Source organism: Heterodontus francisci, unplaced genomic scaffold (genome assembly GCF_036365525.1).
Source record: "Heterodontus francisci isolate sHetFra1 unplaced genomic scaffold, sHetFra1.hap1 HAP1_SCAFFOLD_51_2, whole genome shotgun sequence".
Classification (NCBI taxonomy): domain Eukaryota; kingdom Metazoa; phylum Chordata; class Chondrichthyes; order Heterodontiformes; family Heterodontidae; genus Heterodontus; species Heterodontus francisci.
Genome location: NW_027141369.1, coordinates 9,571,941 through 9,589,022, shown reverse-complemented (window position 1 = coordinate 9,589,022; position 17,082 = coordinate 9,571,941). Strand labels below are relative to the sequence as shown.

Below are 17,082 nucleotides of genomic sequence, written 5' to 3'. Positions count from 1 at the left end.
GCTAACTTTCTCTATTCCTTGTACAAGAAAACTGAAGTCTCTTTGAACACCAACAGTTACAAGTTTCACACCTTTTATCAAATATTCTACTTTTCTATTCTTATGACCAAAGTGAAGAACTTCACACTTCCCTACATTATACTCCATCTACCATCTTCTTGCCCACTCACTGAACTTGTCTATATCTCTTTGCAGCCTCTCTATGTCCTCCCACAGCTTCACTTTCCACCTACCTTTGTTTCATCAGCAAACTTAGATACATTACTCTCTGTCTCTTCATCTAAGTCATTAATTAAGATTGTAAATAGCTGAGACCCCAGCACTTATCCTTGCAACACTCCATTATTCACTGCCTGCCAATCTGTTTATACCCACTCTTTGCTTCCTGTCCATTAACCAATCCTCTATCCATGCTAATATATTACCCACAATTCCATGAGTCCCTTATCTTCTCTATTAACCTTTTATGTAGCACCTTATTGAATGCCTTTTGGAAATCCAGGAATATGACTAGTTTCCCTTTACCCTGCTAGTTACATCCTCAAAAAACTCTCATAAATTTGTCAAACAAGATTTCCCTTCAGGAAAATCATGTTGACTTGTTTGAATGCTTTTCTCAATGCATTGTTCAGACTTCCTGCATTTTCCCAAGGACTGATATTAGGCTAACTGGCCTGTAGTTCACAGTTTTCTCTCTCCCTCCTTTCCTGAAAGGCAGTGTAACATTTGCCAACTTCCAATCTGATGGAAATTTTCTGACCCCCTCCCACACCCACTGCAATATTACAGGGAACGGGGGTGGGGAAAAACAGCCTGTCTGCCCCAGGCCAATCAAGGCCCTTAATTGGCCAATGAACAGCCACTTATGGGCCTCCTCTCTCTGCTGCAGGTATTTTATCCTCGGTTGGGTTGGGGGCGGGGAAGCAGTGTGGCAAAGGCACCAAGAACCCTGCCTGATAAAACCAGGCATCTTTCTTGCGGGCTGCGGGGGTGTCCTCCTGATTAGGCACCCTGTTCCCCATGGAGGGCCACCCTCAAAGCTCCAACCGCCCCCAATGGGCACCCCCGGACCCTGTACCTGACCCCCCATTGCCTCAGACTTAAAGGTAACATTATATATTCTATCAGAACAGACTGAATGACAAATAACATAGCACTCCACAAAACTATAGTGTTAGAGTGAAAGATATTGTCTCAGTTATTTATTGCAGCCTGAGCTACACATTATATGCCAATCTAAAATCACATACAGTTTCAGACTGAGATACAGTATTTATTCCATAAATGCAAACCGAACTATATGTTCCACAGGAGTTCATACTATTGAACAAGCCTGGGCTCTTTTCTCTAAGTGGTCACCTAATCGAAGCATTGCATAATATGAAGGGTTTCGTTAGGGTAGAGGTAGAGATGTTTCCCACTTGTGGTGGAGTCCAAAGCTGTCGATATGAAATAGTCAGTAATAAATTAAATAAATAACTCAGGGGAATCTTCTTTACCCTGCTTTGACAGCACTTGAGCTGCTGAACATTGTTACATTTAACATCAAGCTAAATGATTAAATGAGGCAGAAACAATTTGAGAGATTTGCTGATGGGATTAGATGAAGTAGGGTTGGAGTAACCTCATTGGAACTACCAGCACTTGGGCAGAAAAGCCTGTCTCTGTGCTGTAAATACTATGTAATTTTGTGTAGAGTGAATCCAGAATGACAAACTAACCCAGAGATTAATGGCTACTGAATGCATCCCACACACAGGCAGTACCAGAGACTGACAGATACTGAACAAAACCCACACTCACAGGCACTACCAGAGACTGACAGATGCTGAACAAAACTCACACTCACAGGAAGTACCAGAGACTGACAGATACTGAACAAAACCCACACTCACAGGCAGTACCAGAGACTGACAGATACTGAACATAACCTACACTCACAGGCAGTACCAGAGACTGACAGATACTGAACAAAACCCACACTCACAGGCAGTACCAGAGACTGACAGATACTGAACAAAACCCACACTCACAGGAAGTACCAGAGACTGACAGATACTGAACAAAACCCACACTCACAGGCAGTACCAGAGACTGACAGATACTGAACATAACCTACACTCACAGGCAGTGCCAGAGACTGACAGACATTGAACATAACCTACACTCACAGGCAGTACCAGAGACTGACAGATACTGAACATAACCTACACTCACAGGAAGTACCAGAGACTGACAGATACTGAACAAAACCCACACTCACACGAAGTACCAGAGACTGACAGATACTGAACAAAACCCACACTCACAGGCAGTACCAGAGACTGACAGATACTGAACATAACCTACACTCACAGGCAGTGCCAGAGACTGACAGACATTGAACATAACCTACACTCACAGGCAGTACCAGAGACTGACAGATACTGAACATAACCTACACTCACAGGAAGTACCAGAGACTGACAGATACTGAACAAAACCCACACTCACACGAAGTACCAGAGACTGACAGATACTGAACAAAACCCACACTCACACGAAGTACCAGAGACTGACAGATACTGAACAAAACCCACACTCACAGGCAGTGCCAGAGACTGACAGACATTGAACATAACCTACACTCACAGGCAGTACCAGAGACTGACAGATGATGAACAAAACCCACACTCACAGGCAGTACCAGAGACTGACAGATGATGAACAAAACTCACACTCACAGGAAGTACCAGAGACTGACAGATACTGAACAAAACCCACACTCACAGGCAGTACCAGAGACTGACAGATACTGAACAAAACCTACGCTCACAGGCAGTGCCAGAGACTGACAGACATTGAACATAACCTACACTCACAGGCAGTACCAGAAACTGAAAATATTGAACAAAAAGTACACATGCGGTCAGTACCTGACACTGACAGATACTGAACAAAATACACACTCACAGGCAGTACCAGAGACTGACAGATGTTATGTCCATCCCAAATTCACAACAGAAAAAATAACTGAGAGATCCAACAGAAATCCAACACTTACATATAATACCAGTGACTTAAAGGTACAGAATTAATCGCACTCTCAAATATAGTGCATGTGACTGGGATACAGAATGAGTCTATACTGACACATAATACCAGGCAATGACAGATACAGAATGAATCACACAGTCACATACAGCAACAGGGACATTTTGGCACAGTATGAATCTGACAGTCGTGTACAGAAACAGAGGCTGACTGATATCAAATGAAACCCACACACACATACAGTGACACTGAGAGCTAGAACATATATGCCACATTCATATATAGTACCAGAGATTGACAGATACAGAATGAATTCCACACACACAAACAGTTCCAGAGCCTTATACATTCAGAGTGAATATGACACTTTGTACCAGAGACTGACCAATGCAGCATGAATCCCACACTCCCACTCAGTAATAGAGACTGACAGATAGCCACAAATAAAGAATGATTCTCATTCTCATGTACAGGACAACAGACTGATTTGCCACAATGGTGTCTCTAATCTTTGGGCAAACTCAGTGCAATAACAACTCATCTCCATTCCCCGTATTTCTAAATCCCACCTGTCCTCCATAATCTGAACAATTATTGCATGTCGTGTTGACTGTCTGATCTGTAAACTGCACTGGATCACAGGTTGCTGACATTTGCTAGCTGAAAGTGAGAACTGCAAAATAGAAGCAGAAATTGGCACAGCCTGTCAGGGTTAATAAACAGGTAATGTGAGGTAATAAACTTTGTAATAAACTCATATTGCTTCACATTTTTAAACTAAAAATAAAAGTAATCAATTCTTAATAAAAATGTTTACTACATTGATCTGATATTTGTAAATGTGCCCTGTTATATATTACACTACATTGAGCAGTATTTCTGTCTGATTTTTCAGGATACTATTTGCATTACTTCAAATAAAGAAAACATAACGACACAAAGAACTGAGCACAATGCTGAAAGTTTCACAGCAAACAGTCAAAAGGGAAAGAGATAACATATAGAAAGAAAAAAAGCAAAAATCCTGAAAACACTCAGCCAGTCCGGAAACAACTATGGAGAAGAGAAGCTCGGGTTAATGGTCCAGTTCTGTGAACCTTCTATAGACCTGAAACATTGCTCCTCCCTTCCTCTCTCCACAGATACTGCTGGAACTGCTGAGTGTTTCCAGAATCTTCTGTTATTCAGATTTCTAGCGGCTGCAGTATTTCTCTTTTTGAAGAATAAAACAATCCCTGGGAGGGAATGAAAGTTTACATAAGAAATAAGAGCAGGAGTGGCCACTCTGCCCATCGAAATAGTTCCACCATTCAATAATATAACAGCTGTTCTCCTACCTCAACTCCATCTTACCACACTGGCACAGCCCCCTTGATTCCCTTAATATCCAAAAACCTATCGATTTCTCTTGAATATACACAATGATTGAGCATCCAGAGCTCTTTGGGATAGAGAATTCCAAAGATTCATAACCCTTTGACTGAAAAGAAAATCTCCTCTTCTCAGTCAAATATGACCAAGCCCTTTATACTGAGACTGTAACCCTTCATTCTAGATTGCCCAGCTAGAGGAAACATCCTCCCAGCATTTACCATGTCAAGCCACTGAGCATTTTATCTGCCACTGAGATTACCTCTCACTCTACTGAGTTCTGGGGAATAGAGGCCTAGTCTATTCAATCTCTTCTCATAGGACAATCCCCTCATCCTAGGAAGCAGCCTAGTGGCACGTCTCTGTACTCCCTCGAAGGAAAGTATATCCTTCCTTAGATAAGGGGACCAAAACTGCACAGCACTCCAAGTGTGATCTCACGCTGTGTAATTGCAATAAATACTCATACTCTAATCTCTTTGCAATAAAGACAAACATATCATTTGCTTTCCTAATTGGTTGAGTACCTGCACGTTAACTTTCTGTGATTCCTGGACAAGGACACTCGGGTCCCTCTGAATGTAAACATTTCCCATTCTCTCACTAATTTCAAAAATGTTCTGTGTTGCTGTTTTAGATGAGAGATACAGCACTGAAACAGGCCCTTCGGCCCACCGAGTCTGTGCCGAACATCAACCACCCATTTATACTAATCCGACACGAATCCCATATTCCTACCAAACATCCCCACCTGTCCCTCTATTTCCCTCCCACCTACCTATACCAGTGACAATTTATAATGGCCAATTTACCAATCAACCTGCAAGTCTTTTGGCTTGTGGGAGGAAACCGGAGCACCCGGAGAAAACCCACACAGACACAGGGAGAACTTGCAAACTCCACACAGGCAGTACCCGGAATCGAACCCGGGTCCTTGGAGCTGTGAGGCTGCGGTGCTCACCACTGCGCCGCCCTGCCAAAGTGTGTAACTGTACACTTCTCCCCATTATATTCCATCTCTCACATTCTTGCCCACATACTTAGTCTGTCTAAATCCCTTTTCTCCCCCTTTGCATCCTCCTCACAGTTTACTTTGCCACCTCACTTTTTATCATCGGCAAGCATGGATAACATGACATTCAGTCACCTCATCTAAGTCATTGATACAGAATGGAAATAACTGAGTCCCGAGCACCAATCCTTGCAGTATCCAACTACTTACAGCTTTCCTGTCGAAAATGACTCGGTTATTCCTACTCTCTGTTTTTTGTCTGTTAACTACTACTCAATCTATACTAATATATTATCGCCAAATTGCATGGGACCTACATTGGTGTAATAACCACTTGTTTGATAACTTATTGAATGCTTTTTGAAAATCCAAACAGACTACATCCACTGGTTCCCCTTATCTACCCTGGCAGTTACAACATCAACATATTCTAATAATTTATCATTGGCAATTTCCTTTTAATAAATCCATGTTGACTCTGCCCAACCATATTCTGATATTCCACATCACCCTTTACCATGTCTGTAACAATGGATTGTAGCATATTCCCCATTGCTGATGTCAGGCAAACTGGCCTCTCGTTCTTTGCTTTCTCTCTCCTTCCTTTCTCGAATAGTGTGGATATGTTTGTTACCCTCCAATTCACAGCTTCCAGAATCCAGGAATTGTTTCTTATAAGGAACGGGAATAGCTGTGGGAAAATGAATCTGAGTAATTCTATTCTGAGTCCACTGTATGATTCAGGTCAAATAATAATTATCAATAAAAAGGAGTAAAATCAGAGTTCAATTGAACTTTAATTTGAAGGAAATCAGCGTTGGAAATATGTTTATTCAAATTATACACTTCTTGCTTTGGGAAACAAAATTCCTTCGAGACAGCACCCAACTCAGTTCCTATCTTTCAGTTTCTCATCTGAGGAATTTAAGGAACGCCAAACTGTAATGGCTGGGAATCAAACCCGGGCACAGCTGCTTGGAAGGTCATTGACCTGAAACATTAACTCTGTTCTCTCTCCACAGATGCTGCCTGACCTGCTGAGTATTTCCAGCATTTTCTGTTTTTATTCCAGCTGTTTGGAAGGCAGCTATGCTCATTGCTCGAACAGCATCGCTCACATGGAGCAATACATTGAGTCTTTCTGTGGATTTTGGGACTGGGCCGCTGTCTTTTGGTCTCTGATGCTATAATCACAGCCAATAAAATACTCAGCTCAGTTCCAGGTGTTTAAAACTGGTGAACTGAAAGGCGACATGATGTGTCAGGATGTTTCTGAACAGCAATAATCACAATTTTGCAACACAGAAAGAGTTCATTTGAACAATTGTGCTGCTCTTTGAACGATCTATCCAATCAGTCCCACCTCCCTGTCATTTTCACATTGCCCTGTAATTTCCCCATCAAATAATGATCCAATTCCCTCAGGAAAGTTATTATTGAATCTGTTTTCACCTCCCTTTTCAAGCAGTACATTTCTGATCATCAGAACGCGTGTTAAAATATCACCTCATCTTCCCCTGATTCTTTTAACAATTCTGCGTCCATTGGTTACAGACCCTTCTGCCAGTGGGAACAGTTCCTCTTCAACCCATTAGAATGTAGAACACAACTATTAAATATTACATTAACATCTCTGCACCAAGAAGAACGGCCCTAGATTTGCTACAAAAACAAGAAAAGCTGGAATCACTCAGCAGGTCTGGCAGCATCTGTGGAAAGAGAAGCAGAGTTAACGTTTCGGGTCTGTGACCCTTCTTCGGAACTGACAAATATTAGAAAAGTCACAGATTGTAAGCAAGTGAGGTGGGGGTGGGGTAAGAGATAACAAAGGAGAAGGTGCAGATTGGACCAGGCCACATAGCTGACCAAAAGGTCACGGAGCAAAGGCAAACAATATGTTAATGGTGTGTTGAAAGACAAAGCATTCGTACAGATTAGGTGTGAATATACTGAATATTGAACAGCAGCAAGTGCAAACCTGAAAAAAAACCTGAAAAAAACAGTGGGTAAGCAAACTGAACAAACTAAGATGAAATGAAATAAATGCAAAAAAAGATAGTAAAAAATGTAAAAAAGAATGTATAAAAAAGTCAGAAAAAATAACTAAAAATGAAAGTAAAATGTGGGGCTGTCATGCTCTGAAATTATTGAACTCAATGTTCAGTCCGGCAGGCTGTAGTGTGCCTAATCGGTAGATGAGATGCTGTTCCTCGAGCTTGCGTTGATGTTCACTGGAACACTGCAGCAATCCCAGGACAGAGATGTGAGCATGAGGGCAGGGGGGAGTGTTGAAATGGCAAGCAACCGGAAGCTCAGAGTCCTGCTTGCGGACTGAGCGGAGATGTTCCGCAAAGCGGTCACCCAGTCTGCGCTTGGTCTCCCCAATGTAGAGGAGACCACACTGTGAACAGCGAATACAGTATACTACATTGAAAGAAGTACAAGTAAATCGCTGCTTCACCTGAAAGGAATGTTTGGGGCCTGGGATAGTGATGAGAGGGGAGGTAAATGAGCAGGTATTACACCTCCTGCGATTGCAGGGGAAGGTGCCCTGGGACGGGGACGAGGTGGTGGAGGTAATGGAGGAGTGGACCAGGGTGTCGCGGAGGGAACGATCCCTTCGGAATGCTGACAGGGGAAGGGAGGGGAAGATGCGACTGGTAGTGGCATCACGCTGGAGGTGGCGAAAATGGCGGAGGGTGATCCTTTGGATATGGAGGCTGGTGGGATGAAAAGTGAGGACAAGGTGAACCCTGTCACGGTTCTGGGAGGGAGGGGAAGGGGTGAGGGTAGAGGTGCGGGGAATGGGTCGGACACGGTTGAGGGCCCTGTCATCCACAGTGGGGGGAAATCCTCGGTTGAGGAAAAAGGAGGTCATATCAGAAGCACCGTCATGGAAGGTAGCATCATCAGAGCAGATGCGTCGGAGACGGAGAAACTGGGAGAATGGAATGGAGTCCTTACAGGAGGTAGGGTGTGAAGAAGTGTAGTCGAGGTAGCTTTGCTATCCTTTCACGCATCTCTAGTGCCATTCTAGTCAATCTCCTCTGCACTCTCTCTCAGGCCTTGATATCCCTGCTAAAATGTGGAACCTAGAATTAGACACAATGCTCCAGCTGAGGCCGATAACCAGTGAGATTTATAAAGGTTCAGCATAAACTCCTTGTTTGTGACCCGTATTCCTATTTCTGGTTTCTAACCCAGTGTCGGCTCTGAGCTGTTGAAACTGCCTGAATAAATATTTCCGCCCAACAAAGCGCTCAACTTAAAGGCCGGAATGTGAGAAGCTGCTGAGAATAAGAGACCCTCGCAACCAGGCGTCATTTCCCGGTGGATTTTTCAATAGAAACTGGGGTTGGAGAGAGTCTTTGGGAAATGTAATTCCTGAATGCAGTGAGAGAGTTTGTGATTGGTTGCAGATATAAAACTATTGTGACATCACTGCCAATCACCCAATCACAATCTTTACTTTCTCCCATCCCTCATTAGCATAGAGCTGTGGGATTGTCTATTTAATCCGCACTCGGAAGGGGTTTGGTTTATTTCTGTATCTGAAACTGAAAATGGTAAGGTCCCCCCACCAGGCTCCCAGTGGAGCCATCATCCACTCTCCCTCCAGCTTCGCTATCGGGGGAAGTCGAGGCTTCTTGGTCTACGCTGGGCAGCCCAGAGTTTGCCGCACCTGTGGCAAATCTGGTCACGTGGCAGCCAACTGCAGCACGGTTGTTTGCAAGAACTGCAAGGAGGAAGGCCATCAGACCAAGGACTGTAAGCAGACTAAGTGTTGCAACTTGTGCGGTGCGGCAGGCCATCTCTACAAGACCTGCCCCAAACGTTGCCTCAGCTATGCTCAGGCGGCAACGTCCAAGGAAAGGCCGGGAGAAGGTTCGACGAAGGCGTCCGCTGTTCGAAAGGAGACCAGCAACCTTCTTCGAAGTGAGGAACTTCAACCTGAGAAGGAAGAGGAGGCAGCTGAAACCAACGACCCAGCACCTACCCAGCGCCCGGAAACCCCTCCTCCACAGACAGAATCAATGGAGGAGGAGGCAGCAGATGGACAAACAGGTCAGTGGCAAGTGGTCCAGGGGAAAACCACAAAGAAAAAACATCCCAAAGCCACCACCCAAACCAGTGGCAAGAGGAGGCTCTCTTCTGAATCAGACTGCAACAACTCCTCTTCACTGGACGGGGAAATGCTGGAACGACAGCCCCTTCAAAAGAGGCGGCAGAATTCCGAGATGGATGATAAGGCATCCCAGCCCCCGGGCACTGGAAGCTGTGATGGGCCCGGCGTGCCCCAACCCCAATGCCTCACACGTAACGACGTGGCCAACGCATCTCAGCTCCGGGACAGCGGGAGTAAAGACACGTCTGGCGCACCTGACCTCCGGGAGACCGGGAGCTGTGATGTTTTCGAGGAGGAACAGATGGAAGCAGCTGAGGACAACCCAATGCTCTCTGCCGACAAGACCCCCCCGATGTCACCCGAGCAGCACAAACCCTGCATGAAAAATCAGGAGGGGTTTCTGAGCCCAACCAAAGTGAAACTGCTTGCGCACACGATGGGTATGCAGGAACATCCCGAAGGACTGGGACCAGCGAGGGCAAATGGTATGGGAAGCAACAACTAATTTTTAGTAAAAAATGGGTGTAAGAATTGCTTCCATTAATGTGCGTAGCATTAAATCTGCTACGCGATGTGTTTCAACCTTGGATTACCTTGCCAAGGTCAAAGCTGACCTACTGTTTCTGCAGGAGTGTGGAATACCACACCTCAGCACCTACAGGCAGTGGTCGCGATGGTGGTCCCACGGGCCATCGATCTGGTCGGGGGGTAATGACTGCCGCTCCTCCGGCCTGGGTATTCTGCTGTGGGGAGGTAACTTCACCATCTCCGAAGTTAAGGAGGTGGTGGGCGGCCGCCTCCTCGTAGCAGACGTGATGTACAACAATGCTCCGTTCCGGTTGATCAACGTGTACGCCCCGTCCAACGCAGCGAGCGGCTGACCGTCTTCCAGCAGCTCCCACTGCTGCTGGCGACGTCCAGGCCGGTCATCCTAGGCGGTGACTTCAACTGCATCATCGATGCGGCTGGACGATCCGGCAGTGACGACAGGAAACTGGACGCTACGTCCAGATTCCTAGGAGAAACAGTTAAGGATGCCAAACTGCACGACGTCTTCAGCAAACCTGCAGACGGAGCGCAGCGCAGATACACATGGTCAAGATCGGACGGGTCTGCCCGTTCCAGGATTGACTTCCTGTTTGTGTCCCGTGCTGTCACGGTCGGATCCACCGACGTCAAGCCGGTGTTCTTCTCCGACCACTGCCTCTTACTGGACGACTGTCACTTACAGGACGACCAGCGGGTTGGCAGAGGGACGTGGAAGCTCAATGCGACACTGCTGACCCCAGAGAACGTTGAGGAACTCAAAAGGGATTACAATGGTTGGAGGAACGTGAAACCCGTCTTTGAGTCTCCAGTTCAGTGGTGGGAAGCGATTAAGGAGAACATCAAGAGGTTCTTCATCCACAAAGGTGTTCAGAAGGCGAGAGAGAGTCAGAGGGAACTGTCCCGACTCCAGAAAATTATGCAAAGTCTACTCCGGTTGCAGTCAATGGGGGTCGAGGTCAAGGAGGACCTCCAAGAGTTGAAGAGCCAGCAGGCCTCGCTCTTTGCCAAAGAGGCCTCCAAGATCATCTTCCGGTCCAGAGTCCGCTCCATCGAGCAGGATGAGACGTGCTCGCGTTACGTCTTCCAAAAGGTACACAGAGAGAGCTCTGTTATCAGCAGCCTGAAGGAAGAAGATGGCTCGGTAACATCTTCGCAGTCCGACATACTAAGGATCAGCAAATCCTTTTATGCTGGGCTGTATGACGCGAAGCCCACAGACAGCAGAGCCTCCCAGTCCTTCCTGTCATCTATCACAGAGGTCCTAGATGACAGCAGGAGGGAGAGACTGGACAAGCCGTTAACTCTGGACGAGCTGACAAAGGCCGTCGAGTCTTTCGAGACGAGTAAAACCCCCGGGAGCGACGGCTTACCGGTCGAGTTGTACTCGGCCCTGTGGGACTGGGTCGGCCCGGACCTGCTGGAAGTATACGAGAGTATGCTCCTGGCCGGCAGCATGTCAGAGACCATGAGAAAAGGCATCATCACCCTCATTTACAAGCAGAAGGAGGAGAGGGCAGAAATCAGAAATTGGCGGCCCATCTCACTGCTTAATGTTGATTACAAGATTCTGTCCAAAGTCATAGCCAGTCGAGTCAAGTCTGCTCTGCAGTTGGTGATTCTACCCGATCAGACCTGTACTGTACCCGGCAGGAAGATCTCTGATAGCCTCGCGCTACTCAGGGATACGATCGCCTACGTACGGGACAGGAGGGTGGACACCTGCCTCATCAGCCTGGACCAGGAGAAGGCTTTTGACAGGATATCGCACACCGACATGATGGACGTGCTTTCCAAAATGGGGTTTGGGGAAGGAATCTGCAATTGGATCCAACTGCTCTACACAAACATCAGTAGTGCAGTCTCAATCAACGAGTGGGAATCTGAAAGTTTCCCGATCAAATCTGGAGTCAGACAGGGTTGTCCTCTCTCCCCTGTCTTGTTTATTTGCTGTATTGAACCCTTTGCTGAGTCTATTAGGAAGGATGCGAGCATAAGAGGGGTGACAATCCCAGGCAGCGGAGGCACTCAGGTCAAAACCTCCCTGTACATGGATGACGTCGCCGTCTTCTGCTCGGATCCGCTGTCCGTGCGCAGACTGATGAGCATCTGCGACCAGTTCGAACTGGCCTCGGGAGCCAAAGTTAACCACGGCAAGAGCGAGGCCATGTTCTTTGGGAACTGGGCTGACCGATCCCTTGTCCCCTTCACCGTCAGGTCAGATTACCTGAAGGGGCTGGGGATATGGTTCGGAAGGGCCGGGGCGTGCACCAAAACATGGGAGGAGCGAGTAGCCAAGGTACGACAAAATTTGGGCATGTGGGGGCAGCGATCTCTCTCCATTGTGGGTAAGAACCTGGTCGTCAGGTGCGGGGCGCTCACGTTGTTGCTCTACGTGGCGCAGGTCTTGCCCATACCCCACTCCTGCGCCGTGGCAGTCACCCGAGCCATTTTCCGCTTCGTCTGGGGATCTAAAATGGACCGGGTCCGGAGGGACACGATGTTCAAATCTCTGGACATGGGCGGGAAAAATGTACCCAACGTGGCCCTCATCCTGATGACCACCTTCGTGTGCGGCTGCATCAAGCTATGTGTAGATCCCCAGTACGCAAACTCCAAGTGTCACTACGTGCTGAGGTTCTATCTGTCCCCGGTGTTGCGAAGGATGGGCCTGGTCACATTGCCGCGGAACGCTCCGTGCAGTTGGGCGGCGCCGTACCACCTATCCTTCGTGGAGCAGTTTCTGCGGAAAAACACCTTTGACCACCGGTCCATCAGGCAGTGGTCTGCACGGAATATCCTCAAGGCCCTACGGGAAAAGGAAACGGTGGATCCTGTCGGATGGTTCCCCGAGCAGACCTTCAAAGTCATTTGGCGGAATGCCTCATCACCAGAACTTTCAAACAAGCACCAAGACGTAGCTTGGCTGGTGGTGAGAAGGGCCCTCCCCGTCAGATCCTTCATGCACACCCGAAGTCTCGCCCCCTCCGCACAGTGCCTCCGCGTTGGCTGTGGTGGGGAAGAGACGGTCGGCCACCTCCTCCTGGAATGTGCCTTTGCAAAGCAGGTGTGGAAAGAGATGCAGTGGTTTTTGTCAAGGTTCATCCCAAGCAGCTCTGTAACACAGGAGTCTGTGCTCGACGGGCTGTTCCCAGGGACGCACACCGAGACAAACATCAACTGCTGCTGGAGGACTATCAATTCGGTGAAAGACGCCCTTTGGTCTGCCCGAAACTTGCTGGTCTTCCAGCGCAAAGCTTTGTCCACCACCGAATGTTGCAGACTGGCACATTCCAAGGTCCAGGACTACGTGCTGAGGGACGCACTAAAGCTTGGGGCAGCCGCAGCAAAGGCTCAATGGGGAAAGACCACAGTGTAAGGTTCCCCCACCAAGCTGGACTGAGGGGCTGGAACCATGGGAAACCCCTCGAACTGTATCGTTAATATTCTCAATTGCTGTAAATGTAAAACTGTAATTGACATGACAATTGTGAAACGGAAGGGTTGGGAAGAAACTCATGACAGTTTTGAAGGAAACTGATCTCCCTTGCAATGTTTGTAATTTTTGGTGCTGTTTGGAAACTGTTTGGCAATGTAATTTTTACAGATTTTTATGAATAAAGTATATTTTGGAAATAAAAAAAATAACAAGCTGAACTGAGGGGCTGGACCCCTGGGAAACACCTCGAACTGTATCTGGAAAATTTTCATTTGCTGTAAATGTAAAAATGTAATTGGCATGACAAATGTGAAATGGAAGGGTTGTGAAGCAACTCATGATTGTATTGAAGGAAACTGATCTCCCTTGCAATGTTTCTATTTTTTTGGTGCTGTTTGAAACTGTTTGGCAATGTATTTTTAACAGATTTTTATGAATAAAGTATATTTTGGAAATAAAAAAGAGAAGAAAGCAGCTCCTAAGAAAGGCGCCAAGAAAACCTTAACTAAACCGTCAACAAAGGGCGGCAAGAAGCGGAGGAAGGAGAGTTACTCCATCTACATCTACAAAGTGATGAAGCAGGTTCATCCCGACACCGGCATCTCCTCCAAGGCCATGAGCATTATGAACTCGTTAGTGAACGATGTTTTCGAGCGCATCGCGGGTGAGGATCCCGCCTGGCCCATTACAACAACCATCAGCTCTGGGTGATCCAGACCGCCGTGCGCCTGCTGCTGCCCAGGGAGCTGGCCAAGCACGCCGTGTCGGAAGGGACAAAGGCGGTGACCAAGTACACCAGCTCCAAGTAAAACTGCACAATGGACTGAAAAACATCCCAAACACAACGGCTCTTTTAAGAGCCACCAACAATCTCTGAAAAAGCTGCATCCGACATCTTTATGAAATCACTTTAAGACGATGTATAATATAATAACGATCCCACTGCTGTGTTTGTATCTCCTGTTATTAACCGAACACGAACCCATAATCTGATCACCCGCCTTCACTTTTTTTGCTTAAAGCTGCTCTTATTCTGGTTTTTCACAGCCCCTGTATGACCGCATTAACAGCTGATTTCAGCGGTAAGGATTAGACCTTAATCCCTTCACTGATTAATCATTTTATTAACAGCAACTCTCCACAGTGTAACAGCCTGGGATGGGATTATTACAGAGCAAGTTAAGGGCCGTTTGAGGACTTGATCCGGCTCCCTCTTTTCAGAGAAGGACACTGGGCTCTGATTGAAAACTAAACTGAGTATTTCACTTCAGGCCAATGCAGTCCCCACCCGGGACAGTATGAAAGCGATTGTCGAATGAGTCACAATTTAAATAACATTTTACAAGTTGAATAAAACAAAATCAAGAGATGGGACTTTAAATCTTTGACTAAGGATGACATTTATTTCAATCCGCTCCTTTCCGACAATGAAATTGGCGGGCTTTTTGAAATTGACAAATTCTGTGCTTCTGATGTCGTGGTGGGTCAATCCCGCCCTCTTGTGTTGGTCAGTGACCTGATTGGTGAAGAATATAGGCAAATAGAATTAAGTACCGACCATTGAGGAGAGTTCTCAGTCTTAAAGTAAAGTAAATGCTGCGGAAATGATCCATTTGTGAAAGTATTTGTGAGATTGTGGAAATGTCTGGAGGAAAGACCGGCGGGAAAGCTCGGGCCAAAGCCAAGTCTCGCTCCTCCCGGGCTGGACTGCAGTTGCCGGTGGGCCGTGTTCACAGGCTCCTGAGAAAGGGCAACTATGCTGAGCGTGTGGGTGCTGGAGCCCCGGTCGATCTGGCTGCTGTGCTCGAGTATCTGACCGCTGAAATCCTCGAGCTGGCCGGTAACGCGGCCCGGGACAACAAGAAGACCCGCATCATCCCCAGACACCTGCAGCTGGCCGTCCGCAACGAGGAGGAGCTCAACAAGCTGCTGGGAGGGGTGACCATCGCTCAGGGCGGGGTGCTACCCAAGAAAACCAGCGCTCAAAGCTCCCAGAAAATGTAAAGCAGACAAAATGTCATCTAATAAACCAAAGACTCTTTTCAGAGCCACCCACAGTCTCCGAAAGGGCTGATTACTGTCTGATTCAAGCATGTCAGTAACAGAACAGAATAGGAACTATTTAAAATGTTTATGAGCAACTATTTCAGTGGCTTCTCACTGTCCCCCTGATCCCTGTGTGAAGGGGAATTACCAATAGTCTAATTTATTCCTTTCCACACCGAGTTTGAGTTATTGGTCCCTTAAGGATTGCTGAATGGAGTCTTCCACCGCCGGTTACAGATAAGAAGTGGGGGGGAAAATGACAGGTTAAAGCTGTGCGTAAAATAGCGCCAGGAATTTGAGGCGATAATAGCGGAATAAAGAAAGGTTTTTAAGGGTTGGTGGAAAATATTTTACGAACAACTTTAAATAGATTTTCCAGTAATTCGCTTTTTGCCGACACTGAAATTGGCGCCTTTTTCGAATTCAAACGTTCTGCCAATTTCGACAATTTAAGCCAATGATTTGCTGCATTTTCCCCAATTCGAAGCTCTGCGATTGGTTAAATAATGCGAATGGGAAGAGGGTGACCAATCAGAAGTGAGCGCGGGCTCAAGCTGTGGGAATTCCAGGTCCCTGAATGATTGAGCTGAAACTGATCAGTTTCACAAACCCTGTCAGTTTCAGTGCAGGAAACACCGTCTGGGAAGAAATAACATCACAATTGGGTCTGGTTCCAGTGACCGATTCAACGGCTGCTGCAAAATACCCGGATTCCCTCATTGCAGCGAAATCATTTTGAAATTCTATGAAAACAATGAGTGATTCAGGAGGAGTGATGTGGCTTTTCACTGAGGGTATGTGTCGACTGGGGAAATAACTAAGTGTAGAGCCTCGGGCACTGTTTACACAGCCCGTTTAGAAAATCAAATCCATTGCACATCCTTGCTGCAACTGAAATGTCAATTTCGGGGATTCTAGTTTTCTACCCGAATACAGCACAGATTTATTCCAGACAGTTCTGAACAGCCTATCCCAGCTCCCGTTTCCAGCTCACTGCTCTCTCTGTGAGACGGTGGGTGGCTCTTCGAAGAGTGTGTGTTTGCTGGAAAGGGTCGAGTTGTGCGGCCCTGCCGTTTCAGAGCGTACACCACATTCATGGCAGTGACCGTCTTGCGCTTGGCGTGCTCAGTGTCGGTGACCGCATCCCTGATCACATTCTCCAGGAAACCTTTCAACACCCTGCGAGTCTCCTCATAGATCAAACCCGAGATCCGCTTGACCCCGCCACGGCGAGCCAGGCGGCGGATTGCTGGTTTGGTGATGCTCTGGATATTGTCAGGAAGCACTTTGCGGTGCCGCTTTGCTCCGCCTTTGCCTAGTCCTTTCCCTCCTTTACCTCTGCCAGACTTTCTTCTATTAACTTCCAAAATATACTTTATTCATAAAAATCTGTAAAAAAAATACATTACAAAACAGTTCCAAAAAGCACCAAGTCAAACAATACAAAGAGTGTAAAGGAGATCAGTTTCCTTCAATACAGGAGTGAGTTGCCTCACAACCCTTCCATTT

General features: G+C 46.8%; 1 pseudogene; it reads left to right on the top strand.

The window, feature by feature from the left end:
• The first annotated feature begins 14,001 nt into the window (after positions 1-14,001).
• On the top strand, positions 14,002-14,336 carry LOC137363029 (histone H2B-like; annotated as a pseudogene).
• Positions 14,337-17,082: the final 2,746 nt, after the last annotated feature.